Source organism: Dipodomys merriami, unplaced genomic scaffold, assembly GCF_024711535.1.
Source record: "Dipodomys merriami isolate MVZ:Mamm:240054 unplaced genomic scaffold, mDipMer1.0.p SCAF_2, whole genome shotgun sequence".
In the NCBI taxonomy this organism is placed as follows: Eukaryota; Metazoa; Chordata; class Mammalia; order Rodentia; family Heteromyidae; genus Dipodomys; species Dipodomys merriami.
This window is the reverse complement of record NW_027203381.1, coordinates 117274222-117296988: the sequence shown is the minus strand read 5'-3', so window position 1 is coordinate 117296988 and position 22767 is coordinate 117274222. Positions and strand designations below refer to the sequence as shown.

The 22767-nt window shown below is 45.1% G+C and overlaps 1 protein-coding gene across 4 annotated transcripts in view; it reads right to left on the bottom strand.

Moving 5' to 3' along the window:
* Dyrk1a (dual specificity tyrosine phosphorylation regulated kinase 1A) overlaps positions 1–22767 on the bottom strand; it is a 132513-nt gene that overhangs the window by 109097 nt on the left and 649 nt on the right. Inside the window, exon 1 of one of the 4 annotated variants that reach the window (XM_070030671.1) lies at positions 21494–21737. The exons of 1 other annotated variant lie outside the window; for it this stretch is intronic. The gene's annotated coding sequence lies outside the window, so the exon portion shown is untranslated. Of the gene's footprint in view, positions 1–20018; positions 20158–21493; positions 21738–22767 lie in introns of those variants that run through there. 2 more of the 4 variants (XM_070030674.1, XM_070030672.1) reach the window with 2 other exon arrangements.

Here is a 22767-nt window from a genome sequence, read left to right as displayed (position 1 = left end):
GTGAAAGGATGGTTGGAAACTGTTAAAATGCTGTGTGGCACTATGTCAGACTGCATGCCAGAGGTAGAGAGCAAATCTTTAAAACTCCCAGAGTATGGGTAGAGACATATAACAAAAACCAAAAGCTTCTAACAAACTCCAGCATCTGGAACTCAAAAGAAATAAAAATAGGGGGATTATCATGGAGATACATTCAAAAGCACCCAAGCCACAGGAAGCTACAAATGAAATTAAATACAGAAACTCCAACGGGAGAAACAAAACAGCAACAAAACATTGGAGTAGCCAACAGATTAAAGGAAGCTTTAGAGATGTGTCAAACTATGATAAATTATGGACCTTACTTAGATTCTGATTTGAATATACTGTTTTAAAAATACAATTATAGGGGCGGGGAAGGTGGCTCGGTGGTAGAGTGTTTACCTTGCATGCATGAGGCCCTGGGTTTGATTCCTCAGCACCACATAAGCAGGAAAAAAAAAAAAAGCCGGAAGTAGCTCTGTGCCTCAAGTGGTAGAGCGCTAGCCTTGAGCTCAAGAGCTGAGGGACAGCGCCCAGGCCCAGAGTTCAGCCCCCACAACCGGACCCCCCCCCCAAAAAAATACAATTATAAGGCAATCAAAGCAATCTGAATTTTCATCTGGAAGAAAAAATAATCTTTAAACGTTAAAGGTATCAACATCTTTTTTTCTTTTTTTTTTTTAGTTTTGGGGTTCAACCCCAGGACGCTGCACTTGCTAGGCAAGCGCTTTGCCAACCTTCAACATCTTTTTTTAAAGGTATGATAGATAAACTATCAGGATTATAGTCCGTGTGTGTGTGTGTGTGTGTGTGTGTGTGTGTGTGTGTGTGTGTGCGCGCGCGCGCGCGTGTGTGTGTGTGCGTGTGTGTGCATGTGTGTGCGCGCGCGCGCTGGTCCTGGAACTTGCACTCAGGGCCTAGGCTCTGTACCTGAGCTTCTTTTGCTCTACCACTGAGCTCTAGCTTCAGCTTTCTTGGTGGTTAATTGGAGATAAAAGTCTTATGAACTTTCCTGCACAAGCTGGCTCAGATCTCAGCCTCCTGAGTAGCTAGAATTACAGGCATGAGCCAACTGTACATGGCAAGAGTATCAATTTTCTAAAGAGATCACAAGTTAAATAAAAACAAACTGAGAGTTCATTATAGTCTCTTTTTCTATCTTTTTTTTTTCCTTGGTTAGTTGTGGGACCTGAACTCAGGGCCTACGTGCTGTCCCTAAACTCTTTTGCTCAACTAGCACTCTATCACTTTGAGCCACATCTCCACATCCAGTTTTCTGGTGGTTACTTGGAGATAAGCGTTTCAAGGACTTTCCTGCCAGGGCTGGCTTTGGACTGTGATCCTCAGATCTCAGCCTCCTGAGTAGTTACAGGCATGAGCTACCTGCGCCTGGCTCATCATTTTGTTTTCATGGAAAGCAGCTTATAAAGTAAAATCATTTTGCAATATAGAGTTGTCAAATGATAACTGATTATGAATAAAAGAAAATTTGAAAATGTTTAAGAAAGCGTCTCAAAAAATTAAAGCAGAAAGCAGAAAAGGACTAAGAATCTGATCTGTTGGAAAGTCTATGACGAATAGTATCTGAAAGCAAGCTATTTCAGATACAACTCAAAATCTGATAGCGTGCAGGTTTGAAAATGGTAGAAGAGACAGAAGCAGTAAAAACACAAAACTTTGTTTTCTTATGAACTATGCTGATTGGATTATATTAACTGGTACCACAGACCAAGTATTTTAAGAAGTTCCAGCTGGGAAGCTCAGATATTAGTACATTAACTCCCATTTCCCTATAAACATATTATAGGGTAAAGTGGATTCCGTTCTAACATACATATGTGCATGATTCCTGCTCTTACAAAACTAAATCTAGTGTTTGCTAAAAATATGCCCCACAGAAGAAATACAGTATAAAAATTAGGAATGAAGGCTGTCATCTGATTTGAATTCTACCACGTTACTAATTTTAGGGGAAATTACTTCATATCTAAAAGTAGCTTTCATCACAGGTTAAATAAAAACAATACCTAATTGAGTTGTGGTATGTTTGTATTTATAAGAGTTAGGAGCAAAGGGCTGGGAAGGTGGCTCAGTGGTAGAGCGCTTGCCTTGCATGCATGAGGCCCTGGGTTCGATTTCTCAGTACCACATAAGCAGAAACAAAAAGCCAGAAGTGGTGCTGTGGCTCAAGTGGTAGAGCGCTAGCCTTGAGCTGAAGAGCTGAGGGACAGTGCCCAGGCCCAGAGTTCAGGCCCACGACTGCACCCAAAAAAAAGAGTTAGGAGCAAAATCAATAAAGACTGTGGTAACCTAACTAACAGGGAGGGAGAACCGCCATATTATGTTCATGTGTGAGTTGTTTCTCTCCAATATTCTCCCAGTTTACTTTCTTCCCACCTCAAGTTCTAATGCTTTACAGAGCACATTCTGGGGAGAGAAGGTCCCAAATATGAATCCTGCTTCCAGTATACTAGGAGTGGTTTTATTACTGTGTCTTTGTCCCTCCAGCCTCTCAACTATTTTTGCTACTACTTAGCATCCACTCTGCAAACCTTTCTAATCATAGTCCTAAAACTATTACACCTAGATCCCAAATGCTAAAGCCTGACCATCTCAGAACCAGAGACAATCTCTCAGACTGACTTCTCCAGTACTGGAATAGTAATACTAAAAATGTTTATCAAAGAAAGAATGCATACATTAACATCAGTTTTATAGTTAAACACCCAACATTTAAGGAGTCTTCTATGTGCCATGTGTACAAGGCACTCAAGATACAGCAATGAACCAAACATACAACCCTGCCTGAAAGCAGCTTGGTCTAAAGAAAGCAGAAACAAATGCAACAACTATACAATTCAGTTAAGTATATCAAAAGGTGAATACAAGTTCAGGGTGCTTGAAACCTAACTTAAAGGAGGGAGGGGAGTCAGGAAAGTCACTGAACGTAGGATAGCTGAGATCTAAAGATGAGATGGAGTCACAAGACAAAGTCTGAAATACTTTACAGAGAAACTGGGGCTTGGAGACATTTATGAAGCTAGAGAAAGGAAGGTGTGATTGTCCACAGCTACCCTACCTCATACTGCTTATGTCTTCATCCAGCGCTCCCCCCACCACCACCAAGTTACAAGAAGGATATGTAAAGATTTCAATCAGCAGAATATAGCAATGGTAATGGGACATCATTACCACAGTTACTGACACTTGTACTACAAAGTAACTAACTCTTTTGCTGGCTCTGGGAAAGTAAGTGGCCAAGTTAACAGGGAGCACATAGCACATAGACACCTGCCAACTGGCAGCAAGAGACTCTCAGTATGATAATGCACAGGAATAGAATACTGCCAGCAACCACATGAGCTCAGAAGGGCTACCTTTCTTTCCCCCTTCAGGAGTCAGATGAGACCACAACCTCAGGCAGTATACTTCCAGCCTCCTAAGGTCCCAGGAAAGAGTACTAAGATAAAATGTGTCTAGACATCTGCCACACAGAAACTATGAGATAATAAATGTATACATGTGTTTTGAGCTAACTTTGCATTGTTTTGTAATGAAAGAAATACAAAGTAGTACAACAGATCAATCTTTTCTACCATACCCTGCTGCTTTGTTGGAATACTTTTTTCCAGCTACACTAACTACAACACCAAAACCACTTCAAGTTATAATCGCAATTACTCTTGCACAAAACTCATGTATCAAGATGTCAACATGAAACCACAACCTGACCCTCAATTTCATATGGACTTTTTAAGAATGCTGTTAGCTAATTCTCTTTGTTGTATCTGTTTCTACACTGAGTTTTCTCTTCTGTATGTTCAAGCTTACTTACCTTTCTTTTTCTGTAATAGCTAATAAAGCTATCATCCAGTTATTTTCCATGTCTGTGCCTCATTTTCTAGAGAACTGCCTTGTTATTAATGTCCTTGTTTGTTATTTCTACCTTCTTGTGTCAGTTTCAGATTTCATTCACCTGATTTCTTACCTATACTTCTTCACATTATTTCATGTTTAATTTAATAGTGTACCTTTTACAGGGCTTAGGACTAGGATCTATTGTTTCTTTGGAACCCACTGGACACTGCAATGACAAGCAATTTACATTATTTTCAGATGAGATTACTCCTTTTGAGGTTTATTTGTAAGCTTTTCTCTCTTCCTCCCCCCCTCCCCCCAGACTGATCCACAGAGGCCTTTACTTTAGGACTACTTTGGCCCTTCTGGAGTTTCAACAAATCACGCATTTGCGATCTTTCCTTTCTGGTACTCAAATAATTTTAAACCTTGTATATTTTCTGAGGATTGTCATGCTCACAGCTTCCCCAAAGAGTGTTCCTTTATGCAACCGTATCCTATTTATTTATATAAGTATTCATCCAAACAATTAAGAGAACCACTAACAACACTTAAGTAGATGGATAGAACCTTTATACTTAGCTCCTTTCTCTCTAGAACTCTGTTCCTCAAAGCAGAAGCCCTTGGTCTTCTGCAGCTTTAACCATTGCTTCTGTAGCTTTCCAATCTTTGGTCACTGAGTTGGGAACTCAATGACCTTCTATTTAGAATCCCCCTCCCCACAGACCTCAGTGCCTCCAGGCAGGAAACTAAGCCATCATGGGACTTACCTCATTCACTGCTCATCTATCAGGGATCTTAGTCCTTTAGTACCTAGTATTCAGTATCTGAAAAGTCTTTTGTGCAATGTTCCAGATGTTTATGGTAGGAGGGAAAATTCAGAATGCTACTATCTCACAGTAAAAAGTACAAGTCCTAATTCCTTGAACTTAAGTTTAAACTGTTATGCCAAGGTCGCAGGACCCCCCCCACCCCCGCAAGAAGACCGCCGAGAGTCAGACTCTACAGATGTTTTATTTAAACGGTCTGCAGCTCGGGCCTCGTCCTACACTCCACACAGCGGAGCCCAGGAGGAGAGCCCCGAGCTAAGGATTTGCAGGTCTTATATAGGCACACAATCAACCAGGTGTTTTGATTACCACCACGTGTTGATTTGCTAGATAGAAACAAGCAACAAGTGGTGGTCACTGCCTCAAACTTTAACCTTTCAAAACTACACATTTTATAAACTGTAACACCTACGTACACACAATATGTAAGTTATGCATCTTCACTTTGTGTGTGTGTGTGAGATGGTACTGGGGATTGAACTCACGGCTTTGGACTCTTGACTGACTTTTTCACTGAAGGAGTTACACCGCTACTTCCAGCTTTTTGCTGACTACCTGGAGATAGAGTCTCTTAGACTTTTCAAGCTCAAGCTACATTCAAACTTTGATCCTCAGATCTCAGCCTCCTAAGTAACTAGGATTATAGGCATGAGCCACTGGTGCCCAACCATTCATCCATCACCTTTGTAATAATATTATTTGACTTCTCGCTTCTTCTACATCTTTACAACACTAACATCTATGGGTAAAGGGATCTGTATCATGTCACTTGCGTATTCCCTTCCCACCTAGACTATATCCTGGCCTAGGCCAGACTCTTGAACTTGACAATTAAACCAATAAGCAAACTGTTTTATAAGTATTTAACATATACCAAGACCTCTTCTCATTAGTAAATTCTAATCTTGATGCAGGTAGGCCAGACCCTGGAGAATTCTTTTGAATTGTCTATTATCTTAATTAGCATCATCTAAAGGAAGGTTTAGCTGCAAACAAAAGCAACTAGCTCTGGCTTTGTTGAGACTGAAAGGGAAGTTATTAAAGTATATTAGGTAATTCCCAGAAAACCCCATGAGGGGACAAGTCCCAGTTAAAAAGAAGAATCAAACTTCAAATAATAGATCTGGTCTAGTAAAGGCCACACAAGATTTAGACACTGCAACTTGTATTTGACACCCCTGAGACCAGACACTCGAATGTTGAAAGTGGAATCTCTGCTGACGCTGCCTCTGAAAAACACACAGCACTCACTCTGTAACCTGGAGCACAGATTCTATGCGCCATGTGCTTCTGAGGTAGTCAGGCACAAGTAGGTCACCTGACTGCACAAGACAAAGGGAAAGTGAACAGCTGGTCTCACACTGGAAAGAGGTCTCTGCTTTTCACCAAGACTTCTCAAATAAAGACTTCTTAAAACATAGAAGTTAGATTTTATTAATCATCCAAAGACGAATAAACTTCTAGTACCGGGAAACAATCCCACACTCTGAACTTTTATCTACCTCTTCAATTAATGGGCTACAGAAGGTCTGTTTCTTTCTTTCCTCTCTGAAAGTTCAAAAATGGGTAACTGGCCGGGTGCCAGTAGCTCACACCTGTAATCCTAGCTACTCAGGAAACTGAGATCTGAGGGTCACGGTTGAAAGCCAGCCCAGGCAGGCAGGAAAGTCCATGAGACTCATCTCCAATAAACCACTCAGAAAAACGGAAGTGACATTGTGGCTTAAGTGGTAGAGCACTCGCCTTGAGCTGAAGAGCTGAGGGACAGCGCCCAGGCCCAGAGTTCAAGCCCCACAACCGGCAAAAAAAAAAAAAAAAAAAACTTGAAACAAATGTTAATCTTATAAATTTAAAAAGCACTGACATGCTCAATAGCCTCAATAATTTTCTAACTAGTTACAAGACTCATTCTTTTAAAAATCTGTCCATTCTATAAGCCTATACTTTCTTCTCATCTAAATTTGAAATCAAAGCTTTCTAGCATACAAACTATTTTCTTCACTTTTCTGTCCGTTTTAAATGAAACCAAAGCTAGAAGTGCTAGATTTGCAGTTGAATGAGCATCACTCTGTTGGCTAAGAATAAGGCTAATAAATATATTATCCTAGCTGATTCCCTTCTATAATTTAAAACTACAACAGGATTTGGTGGTTCATGCCTTTAATCCCAGCAATCTGGAAGTTGAGGCAGAATGATTGAGATGTGCTAAATAAACTGCCTAAGTGAACTGCTCCAAATGACCACCAATGACTGTACTGAGTTCAATAAACTGGTAACATTACATATACTTTTAATAAGGAAGGCACAATTCTTTCCACTTCACACTCAATACTAAACTACCAATATATAGCAGGCACTCATAATCCACAAATAATCTTCTCTTTCTAGTTTGTACAGTAAATACACAGATTTTCCAGTCTATCTTTTTTTTCTTTATATGCTGACAACGGGGCCTGAACTCAGTCAGGGTGTAGGATTTTTGCTCAGTTTTTCAGCACAAAGAAGACACTATCGCTTGAGCTATACTTCTGCTTCCGGCTTTGTGCAAATTAACTGGAGAGAAGAGTCTCTCAGATATGGCTTGGAAGACTGATCCCTAGATCTTAGTCTCCTGAGTAAGTTAGGATTATATTACAGGTATAAATAAGCCAGCAAGTGCCTAGCCCAATCCTCTATCATTAAAGAGCCTCACCCTCCTTTTCCTCAAACTTCCAAACTCCCTGTTCTTACTTAAGTCCACAATTAATCCTCTGTCCCAGTTTTTAGGTTCCCAACACCAACCAGCAAAAATCAGAAAATGCTGTTCATTGATTCATTCAACAATATTTATTTAGTGTTTACTAAGTATCAACCACTCTAGAAACCCTTAAGAATAGGAAAAAGGGAAAATACCACTGTTAATTTCTTCAAAGGACTAGTCTATCAAACAGTTAAAAAAAAAAAAAACTATATTGGAAGTGGTGCTGTGGCTCAAGTGGTAGAGCGCTAGCCTTGAGCTGAAGAGCTGAGGGACAGCGCCCAAGCCCAGAGTTCAAGCCCCACGACCAAAAAAAGAAAAAAAACCTATAGTAAGAATTATAAAGGAACAGGAAAAATGAAATTTTTTAAGCTTAGACTTGGGGAGAGTAGGAGGCCTTCCCCTAACAAAGTTTTTATCTAGGCTGAAAATGAATGAGGAAAAGTAGTTAATGAAGAGATGATTTGGGACAGAAAGGGAGACAGCTACTGCCACATGACCCAGGGGACCTGAGAAGTGAGACTGCAGCAACACTGCCAGGCAGATCATTTGGGTAAGAGTGGAAAGGTTCACCTTGAGAGTCTCAACCATTAAAGAGTCAAATGACGATGAAATCTGGCTCATTTACTCAAATCCCTCTTCTATTTCTGCCCATTCAAATGAACTTTTCTTATTCCTTGATCTTTCTATATGCCCACTTTATACTTGACAACTTTTCCAATCTGTCTGCCATGAATCCTAAAACTCCTCTCATCAATCTCATTTTTCTACAACTGCTGTAGAGTAACTGTTGGCCTTCAGGACAATTCCTAGGCAAATTTACCTAGATTTATTGAGGTTTTAAGCTGTACTATGGAACCATAAAGAAATGCAAACAAAATTAGAAATTTTGAAATACTTAATGAAATCTTATTCCTTTGAAAAACTGTCACAAAACAATCTTTCATCCCACAGAAGTAATGTCTACCAATGACAAGTGGTGTTAAAGCAGGAAGTAAAATCACCACTAGGTAGAAGTTTTTCTTTTCATGAGAAAATTACCAAATCGGAAAAATTTTAACAAACCCTATTTGTCTTAAGGACTAGAGCCCTAGGCACACCCAAATAAACCTTTAACTCAAATTAATTGTCAAAAAAACTTTTTAAAGGACTATTTGAACCTTGGGTTGAAGGCATAGTTCAGCAGCAAGCCCTGAGTTCAGTACCCACTGCCACAAGAGAGCACCATCTAAAGTGGTCAAGTTTATATATTCGAGGTCCCCCAGTGAGAATTTATGTTTCCTCTAGACTGTGTCCTTCAGCCTACACAGAAGACTATTAAAGATTTCTCCATTAGGACAAATCTTCCAAGATGGCAAAGACAGTGGTAGCCATAATTCCAGTTTGGTAATCCAAGGCTTGCTAAAAGCTTACTATCAACTCACAAGATGCTTTTTAGCTGATCACATTTCTTAAAATACATGTATAAATAAAGAGAATATCATGGTTTTCAAGGAAATACTAAAACAGAATAAATGAACTTCTCCTATCTGTTACTCTGTATTTTATAAATGACGACTACTTGCTTTTGCGATCTGCAGCTTCAAACACGGCCTCTGGCATCTCCTGCTGCCCCATAGTCAAGCTCATCCCTAAAGGTGCTGCAAATTGTTCCCACCTAATTTTTTTTGGGGGGGGGAGCAGTCCTGGGACTTGAACCCCGGGCCTGAGCCCTGTCCCAGAGCTCCTTTAGCTCCATGCTAGTAGTACTGGACCACTTGAGCCACAGCTCCACTTGCAGATTTTTTCTGTGATGAACTGGAGATAGTCTCATAGACTTCCCAAGCCATTGACTTTCAACCGTGATCCTCAGATCTCAGCTTCCTGAGCAGCTAGGATTACAGGCGTGAGCTGACAGCACCTGGCTCTCCACATGCTTCTAATGGGACGCAGGAACTTCCTTTCATGACTTTCCTGTCATTCTCTTTCCTTTCTGCTCCCAGTCAACCTCTGTGGGTGTTGCCCAGAAAGGCCTCTAGCTCCTGGCCTCAACAGACCTTCCATTCTTTCTTTCTCCAGAAACTCTGGTCACACTGATGATAGAATACACCTTCCATTTCTGCTTATGTGCAGAGGAATCGAACTCAGGGCCTCATGGATGCAAGGCAAGCACTCTACCACCGAGCCACCTTCCCAGTCCTACACCTTCCATTTCTTTGCTGTGTTCTCTTCTAATCCGTAATTTTTAATCAACAGACCAGCTAAAAACTTTCCCTTCATTTTCCATCACAGCTGTCCCCAGCCTTCCTGAGCATGCTCATCTGCCCCTGTCCCTTTTTCACCTTCTCTCCAAGCCTCTTTGTCTCTCCAATGTCCAAACACGTCTGTCACCCTTCATGACCACCCTATTGGACTCCTACATATCCTTCATATCCCTCTTTTAAGATCTAGTCCCAACATTGCAACTTTACCTCAAAGAAAAAGCAAAAAAGGCTTATAATACCATTTCAGGTGTTTAAACTCAGTCATAAAGAAATACAAATCCAAACAATTAAAACATTATTTACCTGTCAAGTTGGCACAGATTTAAAACCTTTAGATCATTTGTAAGAAACTGGAAACTACTTGCAGACACTGGTGGTCAAAGTATAAAGTAGTGCTATCTTTTGGAAGACAGTTCGGCAGTACATACTCAAATACTCAAACAGCCATTTTTCTCATAAATAAGCATCATTTGGCTAATGCTCACAGGCCACAACATGCACAAAAAATACTACCACAGCATGGTTTAAAGAACAAAAGTATGAAAATAATTTAAATGCCCATTAATTAGTATTAAATAAAAGAACACCCACAAAATCAAATGCTCCACAATCATTAAAAACCACAGAGAAAGTTGGGCACCAGTGGCTCACACCTGTAATTCTAGCTACTCAGGAGGCTGAGATATGAGGATCACAGTTCAAAGCCAGCTTGGGCAGAAAAGACCATGAGACTTATCTCAAATTAACCAACAAAGGCTCAAGTGAGCAGGACTCCTGTGGCTCACGCCTGTAATCCTACCTACTCAGAAGGCTGAGAGCCGAGGACTATGGTTCAAACCCAGCCCAGGCAGGAAAGTCCGTGAGACTCTGATCTCCAATTAACCACCAGAAAACAGAAAGTGATGCTGTGGCTCAAGTGGTAGAGTGCTCACCTTGAGATGAGGAGCTCAGAGACAACACCCAGGTCCCAGAGAGTTCAAGCCCACGACCAACGCCCCCCCCCCCCCAAAAAAAAAGATTCAAGTGGTAGGTCACTACCCTTGAGCAAATCCTAACTACTCAGGAGCCTGAGATATGAAGATCCTGGTTCAAAGATAACCCACATAGGAAAGTTTGATATTCTATCTCAAATTAACCACCAAAAAGCTGAAGTGAGCTATGGCTCAAGCTGCATAGCACCAACCAGCCTTGAGCAAAAATGCTAAAAAAGAACATCTAGGCCTTGAGTTCAAGCCTCAGGAACTACACAGATGCAAACGCGCGTGCGCGCGCGCGCGCGCGCACACACACACACACACACACACACACACACACACACACACACACACACACACACACACACACACACACACACACACACACACACACACACACACACACACACCACACATAGAGTAGCTCTGTCAGCTAGTACAGGAATCAGTCTTTTCTTTTTGATGTACTGAGATTTGAACTCAGGGCCTCATGCTTGCTAAGCAAACTCTACCACGTGAGCTACTCTATTAATCCTCCTTTTTAAAGGCATTGGTTATTTTCAATACAGGGTCTCTATTCTGGGGCTGGGCTGAACTGTTATCCTCCTATTTATGCTGCCCTTTGTGAAAGGTATGTCAGACACATGCCTCCTGTAGTTTAGAGTAACAGACACATAACAGTATGCCCATGGGCATTAGTTGATAGGGGAGTCTCAACTAATGCCCATGTTGGCCTCACACCTCTATCTCTACCTTTTTAAGTAGCTAGGATGACAAGCTTGAGCCCAAGTCCCTGTGCTGACTTGATGTGGAATTCTAAGATCAAGTAGGAAGTTTATGTTGCAAAACTGTGTGTTTAGTATGCTTTTGTTTCTAATGTATACTTTGTACAAGCAGAAAGACACACACAATGTCTAGGCACTAGGATAGGGCTGCAGGTGTACCTCAGTGGCTGGAACACACACCTAGCATGCACAGCACCACAAAAAGGAGGTGATCATACTAAACATACAAGTTTTGTAACAACAATACATATTAAATAGTTTATACACACTATATATAGAGACACATAGAATATTTCTGGTAGGGAAGCAAGTTATTATCTTTGGAGCAGGAGAAGAATGTGTCTGATATTGTATAGAGCTTGGTTTTTTTTTTTTAATTGTATATGTCAAGCCCCAGTTTCTGGGGCTTGAACTCAGGATCTGGGCCATGTCACTGAGCTTTTTCACTCAAGGCTAGCGCTCTACCACTTGAGCCTCAGCTCCATATCCATGGGCTCTAGTATAATAGTTAAAAAAGTTCAGAGATCCTCAGCAAGATTATGCACATTCCTATCACTGTCAGCCCGTGACTGTCCCACAAGTGACAGTTCTCAGTTTGCCTCAGGAGAGGCAAGTGTACTACATTCTTCCCTCTCCCTCTCCAAAAAGCTCTTGGTGTAGCTGCTAACTTGTAATAAATTCCAACAGTGAAAACTTTAAGCACTAAGATTTTTTAAAAAGAAAGTAATAACTTGAGGACAAGATCTACGTTTGTTCCTTGTTTCGTTGGTTTTTCTCAGTGCTGGTCTGGGGGCTTCAACTCAGGGCCCAGGTATGTTGTCATTGAGCTTTTTTGCTCAAGACCAAAGCTCTACCACTTGAGCTACACCTCCACTTCCAGACTTCGGGTCGTTGAGATAAGTGTCTCATAGCCTTTCCTACCCAGACTGCCTTACCTCCAAATGGCCATCCTCAAATCTCTGCCTCCTGAGTAGCTAAGAATATAGAACTGATAGGGTTATAGACAAGTCCTACCTATCCAATCTACCTACCCTACTGCTGTCCACCACAGTACTATTGCTAACAAAGCCTCACTTAAAACTTCCACTTCTCACTTTTAAATACTCTGTTGACTGAGTCATTTTTCTACTAGACTCAAAGGACAATTAAGCGAGCCAACCATTTACTAGGGATGAAATCACACACAAAAAGCAACGTATTTTAGAGTGACAGCTACTCCTATAAAAATCCCAATGCATCTTGTAGGCTTTGTACACCATTCTTTCTTCTGCAGAAAGAACAACTAACCAGAAGTCAGGAGAACTAAAGCTAGTCTCAAGTCTACTTATCTTGACGCACCAAGCTAAGTCACTTAGCTTCTTTGCATTCATTGCCTACTGCAGTAAGAGAGGAACACTGTTTCTCAGAATGTTTCTTCTGCATCTCAGTTACCTGTAAATCCTTATAAAGAAAGTAGACTCCATAAATTACCCCTAATCTACAGAAAGACAAGTATCTGAGCTTCAGAATCCCAGGATTCTGATGAGTTGTCCAAGAGACTGATAATCATTATTTTCCCAAGTCCCTATTAAATAACAGTTTAAAGGAATTCTAGATCTTCCTTGTCTTTTCAAACTCACAGAAACTAAAGATGAGACTATAGTTCATATCATCACTTGCAATGTTCAACAACACAAACATTTACTAAAATCCTGACAAGATCCAAGTGCTCTCCTGGCATACTGTGCTGCAGAAATAAGCAGGAATACATACACAGGGTAAGTCTAGTAAACTACTAAAACTAAATCCAAAAGCTTAGGTTTCAAATGTACATGATATCACAGCTATCAAGAATTACACTTTGGGAGCTGGGAAGGTTGCTCAGTGGTAGAGTGCTCACCTCACATGCATGAGGCCCTGGGTTCGATTCCTTAGCACCACATAAACAGAAAAAGCGAGAAGTGGCACTGTGGCTCAAGTGGTAGAGTGCTAGCCTTGAGCTGAAGAGCAGAGGGACAGCGCCCAGGACCAAGTTCAGGCCCCACGACTGACCAAAAAAAAAAAAAAAGGTCGTCAGTACAAATTTTAGGTCCCAAATTCCTTCATTGCTAAAAGTATAGATATATTTTCCTAAATTGACTATAGATGTATATATTGCATAACTGATAACCAATTTGAGTTTGCATACTATATATAGTTCAGAAGATATAAATATAGAAAATAAATTGCCTTTTACCAAAAATTTCTTCCAGAACACTTGGGAATTGGAAGGTAAGGTTTAATTTTCCCATTCTGCTCTTCTAAACAAATTTTCAGCAAAACAGCCACCCTACCTCATATCTCAGCTTCTCTTTACAGCCAAGTATGGTAATATGACTGTATGATACCAACAAGGTATACACAGAGGTCTTATATGCAGCTTCCTGTTTTATCTTTAAAGGGAAGGTATCTGACGGTTCTATGTCCTAATTCTGGACTATGGAAATGGTGTAGAGATGTTTTGTACTATAAAAAGAAAGGTAACGCCTTAAATACAGGAAAACAACAAGAAAAGCCATTACATGTCCCCATATCCTACCAGTACTACCAGTCTCAGACCATTTGTTTCATTCACTGTTTAAGTTAACTTGCATTCTTTTTTTTTTTTTTCTTTTTTTTTGACTGGTCCTGGAGCTTGAACTCAGGGCTGGACACTGACCTTGAGCTTCTCTGTGTTCAAGGCTAGCACTCTACCACTTGAGACACAGAGCCACTTCTGGCTTTTTCTGTTTATGTAGTACTGAGAAACAGAATCCAGGGCTTCATGCATGCTAGGCAAGCACTCTACCACAAAGCCACATTCCCAGCCCCAGTTAACATCCTAACTAATGCATATCAAAAGGTAGCTCACACCAGTAATCCTAGCTACTCAGGAGGCTGAGATTCAAGGATCACAGTTCAAAGCCATCCAAGACAGAAAAGTTCCTGAGGTTCTTATTTCCAATTAACCACACAAAAAAAAAAAGAAAGAAAGAAAGAGAAAATGATAGAAAAGAAAAAGCTGCAAGAGCTGTAACTTCAGTGGTAGAGAGCTGGCTTTGAGTGAAGACACTCAGAAACAATACACAGGCCCTAAGTTCAAGCCTCAGGAGTAGTACCCAAAAAAATGAAGAAGTTTAAATTTATAACCGGGCACCAGTAGCTCACCCCTATTATCCTAGCTACTCGGGAAGCTGGAAATGGATGGATCATGGTTCAAGGCCAATACAGCAGAGAATTTCCCAGGACCCTATCTCAACAAAGAAGCCAGGCACTAGTGACTCACACCTATTCAGGAGGCTGAGAGCTGAAAATCATGGTTCGAAGCTAATCCAAGCAGGAAAGTCCATGAGGCTTTTATTTCCAATAAACCACCAAAAAGCTGGAAGTGGAGCTGTGATCCAAATGGTTGAATACTAGCCTTGGGTATAAAAGTTCAAGGACACTGCCCAGGCCTTGAGTTCTACCTAGCATATCCATGCACACACAAAAGAAATGTTTCAATTTACAATACATATTAAATAACAGCTACCTAACAATTTGGAAAGCTGAGACTCTAATTGCAAATTCTTGCTCTGAGTTACAATAAACCTCATATTGGACAACTCCATTTCTGAGATTAGTAATAACTCTATCATCTTATTTTTATAATCATCTTATATGCTAAGAAAGAAAGAAGGAGCCGGGCGCTGGTGGCTCACGCCTGTAATCCTAGCTACTCAGGAGGCTGAGATCTGAGGATCGCGGTTCAAAGCCAGCCCGGGCAGGAGAGACCGTGAGACTCCTATCTCCAATAAACCACCAGAAAACCGGAAGTGGCGCTGTAGCTCAAGTGGTAGAGCGCTCGCTTTGAGCTGAAGAGCTGAGGGACAGCGCCCAGGCCCAGAGTTCAAGCCCCACCACCGACAAAAAAAAAAAAAAGAAAGAAAGAAGGGCTGGGAAGGTAGCTCAGTGGTAGAGTACTTGCCTTGCATGCATGAGGCCCTGGGTTCGATTCCTCAGCACCACATAAGCAGAAAAAGCCAGAAGTGGTGCTGTGGCTCAAGTGGTAGAGTGCTAGCAGGCCACATGACCAGCAAAAAAGAAAGAAAGAAAGAAAGAAGAGAGAGAGAGAGAGAGAGAGAGAGAGAGAGAGAGAGAGAGAGAGAGAGAACCTCCAGCATCTCATTAAATTCTCCAAATCCTGGGCAGGATAGCTAGTGACATCCACAACTGATATATAGAATCCTAAGGCACAGAGAAGTTCTTACACTCAAGATTAAACAGCTAAGTGTAGTACTTAGGCAGGAATCAGCATGTAGGAATACACCTTCCACATACGTACAAACACATACACATACACGGACATACACATACACACACACATATCCACACCTGCTATATGCCAGGTTCTGCAGTCACGCTTTGATCAAGGAAGACTTATGGCCAGGCACAGCCACTCAGGCTTGAAATCCTTGCTACTCTATATGGAGACTGGAGGATCACAGCTGGAGGTCAGGAGGGAAAAAGTTCAAGACCCCATCTTAACCAATAAAAGTGGGGTCACACCAGGCGCCAGTGGCTAAGGCTGAGATTTGAGGATCACGGTTCAAAGCCAGCCCAGGCAGGAAAGTCCGTGAGACTCTCATCTCCAATAAACCACGAGAAAACCGGAAGTGGCACTGTGGCTCAAGCAGTAGAGCGCTCACCTTGATGAAGTGCTGAGCTGAAAAGCTGGGGCAGCGCCCAAGCCCAGAGGTCAAGCCCCACAACCAACTAAAAAAAAAAAAAAGTGGGGCCAGGCACAAGTGGAAGAGTGCTAGGCCTGACCAAAGAAACTCAGGGACAGTGCCAGGTTCTGTGTTCAAGCCCCAGTCCCCCCCCCCCACACACACACACACACGCACGTGCATACACACACACACACACACACACACACACACGAGGGTATGGTGCTGCATACCTGTTGTTTCAGCTACATGAGAAAAGGGCAAATAGAAGGATCACAGAAACGAAAGACTCTAAAGGAAAATAACTAAAGGAAAAGGGACTCCTTGAGTGGAAATGACTGCGTAGTGACCACTAAGACCCGAGTTCAAACTCCAGAACTACAGAAAGCTAATGTTTTCTGTCCCAATGAATCTAACAGAGAAAGAATCTGATGTGAAATAAATAAATATATTCATGGACGTAAATGATTATACTATATAGAGAGAATGTGAAAGAAAAGCCGAGTGTCCAGGAACCTCACCTGGGCTGGGGTTGGAAGAGGTTTCTCACAAGCAGTTATGCTTGAGTATGTGTTAAACAGAAAGGTGGAAGGAAAGGAGAAAACTAATTTACATTCACTATCACCACCTTCACAAGAACCCTATGATAACTGTCATCAACCCCAGTTTACTGAGAAAAGTGAGGCTTCAAGAGACCTCATGCCTAACACTTCCGCTAGCAGGGAATGCGTCTCCAGAGCTGACTGGCAGCAAGCTCTGCCATCCCACCACAGCTGAGCTTCTCCACAACAGCATGCCCCTCAACGGCTACCTGTAACTACACTGTCAACAAGATCTGGGATAGATGCCACAGTCTGAGTATCTTTCTACCCAAGTACATGTGCCAAGATACAAACCTTAACAAAAATGTTAAACCTTATAAAGTTTAAGCCAATTCTTGACATTAGAAATGTGTTTAATGACTAAGATGAACTCAGTAGAGCTGATGCTAAAAGGTGGTTTCATTTCATGTCAAACCAGTTTATTAACACCTCCTTCCCCCCAAATTCAACTGAAACTCAAAATTCAAACTTAAACTCAAAATTAAATTATGGGGAGATAAAACTCCAAATTATTAATAAATGGCCCACACATTTTAAACTATACTCACTGTACATAATATGAAGAGCCTAAGTCCCTCAAACAAGGACAAAAATAAGTTCACTTCTCAAAATTTTTAATACAAACTTTCAAAAAATCACCTTCTAGAAAAGAGAGAACATAGATCTGGTAAAGAGCCAACTGTCAAGAGACTGAAACAACGCATTATTAGCAACAAGCACACCTAGCCTGGGAGGAACCGCATCACAGAAGATGTTCAACATAAGGTATCTCCAACAACCAATCTGAACTCACTACAAAACTCCGGAAACAGGATTTCAAAGCAACGGCTTAACTCAAAAGGTGGGGGGGGGGGGGGGGGGTGTTTCATATTATATAATTGTGAATCATTTTGTCTCCATACACCAAAAGTTGAAACTGAGGCTGCCTACAGCACTAGATTAAGAAACCAGACTTGCCAGCATTAGCTAATATGAACCTTAACCTTAAATCAGCCACGTGCAGTCTACATTTCAATCTCACACACCCAATGGCTAAACTTGCAACTCTAAACTTAATAGTCGACCTGAGGCAAGGCTTCCATTTCTTTTCTAAGGGGCAACAGCAGAGAAACATTAGGCAACTTACAATCATTTGCAGATTTCTTTCAAAAATTAAAACACAAATTTTCACCCCCCAAAAAAAAATTTTTAATCCAAATTGTGGAAGCAGCAGTTATGAATTCACCTGAGTTCTCTACTAAATCAAGAAAACACAGTGAGAGTTCTTGAAGGCATAACCATTCCTGTAAGATGCCATCCACCAGTCATACACCAGTCACACAAGCCATTGTGCAACACACAGGGCAAACTGTAGGATCAAGTTCAGGTGACCTCAGTACTGTCAAGTATTAACTTTATTTCTAAAATGAAGTAGGGAGAGAAAACCAATAAAAAGCAAAGGCTGTGAGCTCATAGTTTAGACTACTACTGAGGAATACCCTCAAATTCTAAGACTAATAAATTCAGAGTAAAGAGCCAAATTCTTGATGGAGACTTTGTGGAACTTTGTACGTTTTGCCGCGTTTGAATGGTTAAGTTCTTGGACAGAGAAAGAGAGGAATAATATGGGTGTGTTTGGGTGGCAGGGGAGGGGCAAAATAAAAGCTTTTCATTGTAAGAGAACTAATGCCAAAGCAAAAACCAGTACATATCTATTAGATCACAAATACTAAGATATCACCAACTAAGCCCTCCTCATCTACTAGTCTTTTTAATGTCAAGTACAAGACAATCCCTTCTTACCTATAACACAGTTCTTTCTATTCCAATTTTCTTCCCATACCTAGACTCACCAACCATAAACATGTACAAAACAACAACCTTGGATAGTCTAAATTTCTAAGATCCTCTTTTTTTTGGGGGGGGAGGGTCAGTCATGGGGCTTGAACTGGGGGGGGGGGGGGAGGGTTAGTCATGGGGCTTGAATTCGGGGTCAGTCATGGGGCTTGAACTCCGGCCTGGGCACTGTCCCTGAGCTCTTCAGCTCAAGTCTAGTGCTCTACCACTTGAGCCACAGTGCCACTTCTGGTTTTCTGGTGGTTAACTGGAGATAAGTCTGCCCAGGCTGGCTTTGAACCATGATCCTCAGATCTCAGCCTACTGAGTAGCTAGGATTACAGGTATAAGCCACTGGCACCTGGCTTCTATTTCTTTAAAAAAAAAAAAAAAACTTTCAAATAATAGCCAAGATTTAACAAATAATATTTTCTATATTTAAAAAACAAAACATGCCAAAGGCCATGACACATCCTATTTATAACAAGTTATTTTGACTTTTACTTTTGCAGATAAATATGTACAAAATTATTTAGCGCTCAATACCTTGTTGCACCCACCAGGCTCCACTCCTACCTCTTTTAAGTCACAAAGTAACTATTCTTAAGAAAAATTAAGAGACATACCTCAGAGAATATTCTAAAGGGAAAAATAATTTCTATCCAAGCAGTTTTTTTACTATTAATATTCCCAAACAAGGCACTGCACGCAAGGTGACTATCTACATTTAAACTGAATGTTGGTGCTCCTAATAACTAACTTATGCACTTTCAGATGGCTAGCACATAGTAATTTTCTATGTTAAGTTTGTAACAAATCCTGCCAAAAAGTCACCAATGTTTAAAAAATGGTATCATGGCTAACCTTCTCCTAGGAATATTGAAGAGCTCACTAAATCATTTAGTCCCTTACCCAACTCTACCAGTAACTGTCATTCCTTCAAGTCTATTTCTTCAAATCTAAAATCACCCACCAGTTATAAAGACCTGTGCCTTCACCTTTGAAACACCAGGAGTAACCCTTCCTCCTAGAATTCGTTCCTTAGCTTATGTTTCTCTGAAGTAAATATGAACTTTTTATACTCAGCTTTACAAGAGTACTTGGAGTAGAAACTGACAGGAGTCCTTAACTTTCTGGCAAGCTTTGAGGTCTAAATAAATTTGGACAGCTACCATGAACACCACTGCCATGCCAAGGCAAACCCTTGGAAACTGCTAGGACCCTGCAAGTGTAAATCCTATGTACATCAGGACTCCTAACCACCAACAAATAAACTTTTATTTAACAGCTATTTGTTTGAAACCTTAGTTCCTGAAATGCTGGCTCCCCTTTACAGTCTACCAGAAAATAACATTCTCTTAAAGAACAATTAAGAGGAATGCAGGGAGACAAAAGCTCAAAGTTAACTTCGAAGAATTATGGATACCCCAGACGGAAATACACTCACTCATTGTAACACAAGTACAGAAATCACATCAAAGGCTCTGGGGCACATCCGAGCTTCCTTAGGAAAACGACTGACAGCAACTTTACACAGAGCTCTCCCAGGACTCAGCAACACTCCGAGGACAGCGGGGACTTAAAGGAAGAGCGGGGTGCCAAACGCACCACGTAGTGAATCCTTTAAAAAAAGGTGCCTAGCTCTGTCGGGCAGGGGAGGCCGCGGGGAGGGCTCGCGCCGCGCGGCACACGCTTAGGCACCCCCCGGGCTGAACGCCGGGCCGGACGGGCCGCGGGCTGAGAGCCCTGAGTCATCACCGACAAATGGCTCCGAAATCTGCCCGTGTTTCTAAAAGAAAAAAAGAGGAGGAGGAGTTCGGTGGTCAGAGCCTGGCCTGACCACCGACGCCCGGTGGCGGAGGCCCGGCTCCGTGACCTTGGGCCGGCCGGGCCCGCGGCGGGCTCAGTCTCCGCGGCGGTGAAATGGGCCGCCGTCCCCGCCCGCGTGCTCGGCGCTAAGCTCCGCGCGGATGCCAAAATCTTCGGCGGGGTTTTCCGGCGAGCGGGCGCCGGCACCGGGCCCGCACCGGGGCCACGGGATCGAGGGCCGGGCGGAGGCGCGGCGGCGCGCCGGGCGCACAACCTGGGCCATTTTTAACTGTTTCGGGCTGGGGAGCGGCCTGTGGCGGCGGGGCGAGCGCCCGGGCCTCGGGTGGCTGCGAGGCCCGAGGGCGGCCGGGGCTCCACAGCCAAGCCTCCGCCAAGTCGGGTTCGACTCCAAGCCCTGCCTGACGGCGCCCGGCTCCCCGCGCCGGGCTGAGCCGCCCGCCGCTCCACCTCCGGCGGCCGCGACGGCTCCCCACTCCCGGCCCAACTTCGGGGCCCAGCGGCTCTCCCCGTTCCGGCGCCAGGCCCCGAGGGCCGCGGAGGCCGCGGGCGGGCGGGCGGCCGACCTTCGCCGGCGCCCGGGCCCGGCCCCGCGTCCCCGCCGACCGGCAGCCGGACCCCAGTTGCTTAACCCGTGCATTGTCCTTGTGAGGAACCCCGGCGGTTCGCGCAGCGGTGGGGACGGAGAGGAGGGACGAGGGAGGAGCTGGGGCCGAGGACCAGGAGGAAGAGGAGGAGGACGACGACGACGACAACCTCCCCCCTCGGCCCGGACGGCCAGCGGAGGCTCTGGCGCTCGCCCGGGCCCCGGCCCCGGCCCCCGGGAGGCCGCGGCCCCCGATCCCGCCCTGCGTAACTTTCCCTGGCCCGGCACCCGCCTCCCCTCCCGGGCCCGGCCTGCCCCGGGCTCCCTCCCCCGGCGGCCGGCCCCGGGCTGGCGGGCGGGCGGGCGCCTCCTCCTAAAATGGCAGGTCCCTCCCTCCGCCCGCCCGGCCGGCCCGGCCCGGCCTCGGCGCGGGCCCCGCTGCAGCGGGGCCGCCGGGGGCCGAGCGCCGGGCCGAGCCGGGCGGGGCCGCGGCCCGGCCGGACACTCACCGGGACGATGGCGGGGCGCTCGCGCCGCTCCCTCCGGTGAGTCTCAGCCTCGGGCTCCCGCGCCGCGCTCGCGCCGCGGCCTCCGCAGCCAGCGCCGCCCCGGCCGCCTCTCTCCGCCCCCGGCGCTCCCGGCGCTCCCGGCTCTCGGCCGCGCCGCAGCCGGGTCAGTCAGTCTGTCTCCTGCTCGCGGTTCCAGCGGCGCCCGGGGCCGGGGAGGCGACAGCCCCCTCCCCGGCAAATACCGCAGTCCCCGGGCCCTGAGTCCCGGCGGCGGGGCCGCGCGGCCCGGCCCGGCCCGGCGCGGAGGGCGGCGGCGGCGGCGAGGCCGGGCGCCGAGGCCGGGCGCCGAGTGGCGGCCGCTGCCGGCGGCTTCTTCCCGAGGAGGATTTTGTAAATCTCACAAAATGGCGCGCGCTCCGAACCTGCGCAGCGAGAAGCGCCGGGGCCCGGGCGGCGGCGGCGGCGGCGGCTCCTCCGCCAGGAGAGCCCGAACCGCCCGCCCCCGACCCCGCACAGACAGACAGACAGACACCGCGCACACGCGCGCACCCTCGCACACGCTCGCTCGCACACACTCGCACACTCACACCGGTCCCGCCCGCTCGCCGGCGGCGGCAGCGGCACCAACAGCAGCAGCAGGAACAGCAGCAGCAGAAGCGGCGGCGGCGGCGGCGGCGGCGGCGCCCGCACCCCCCGCTCGGGGTGTCCGCTCCCTCAGCCCGACCTGGGCCGCGATCAGCAGCAGCGACGGCAGCAGTCTCCCCGGATCCCCCCGCCGCGGTTGCCGCCGCCACCCCCGCCTCACTCCAATGGGGCTTTTTATTATTATTCGGGCGGGAAGCGAAAGGGTTTAAAAAAAAACCAACCAACAAAATGGCGACGGACCGACCCGGTCGCTATAGCAACTGTCAATCAAAACGCAAAACCCCGGCTGACGTGCTGACGTCCTCCTCCCGCCCCTCGGCCCCCAGCCGGCGGGCGGGGCCTGTTGCCCGGGTAACGGCAGATTCCGTTCCCTCCTTTCCCTCTCCCCTCGGTCCCCAGCCAACCACCCAACCCCCTCAGGTCACGTGAAGGATAAATTCGGAGCTGGGGCCCGCTACGAGTGTCCGAGGAGGGCGCGTGATTCGCTCGGGGAGGGGAGCATGGGGGTGGGGGGCGGGCGGCCGAGGTAGGGAAGGGAAGGGGGGGGAGGCGAGGCGGCGGCCTGCCCGTGCGCGAGCGCCCGCCGCCCCCGGCCGCCTCGCCCCGCCCCGCGCCCGCCGCGCCCCGCG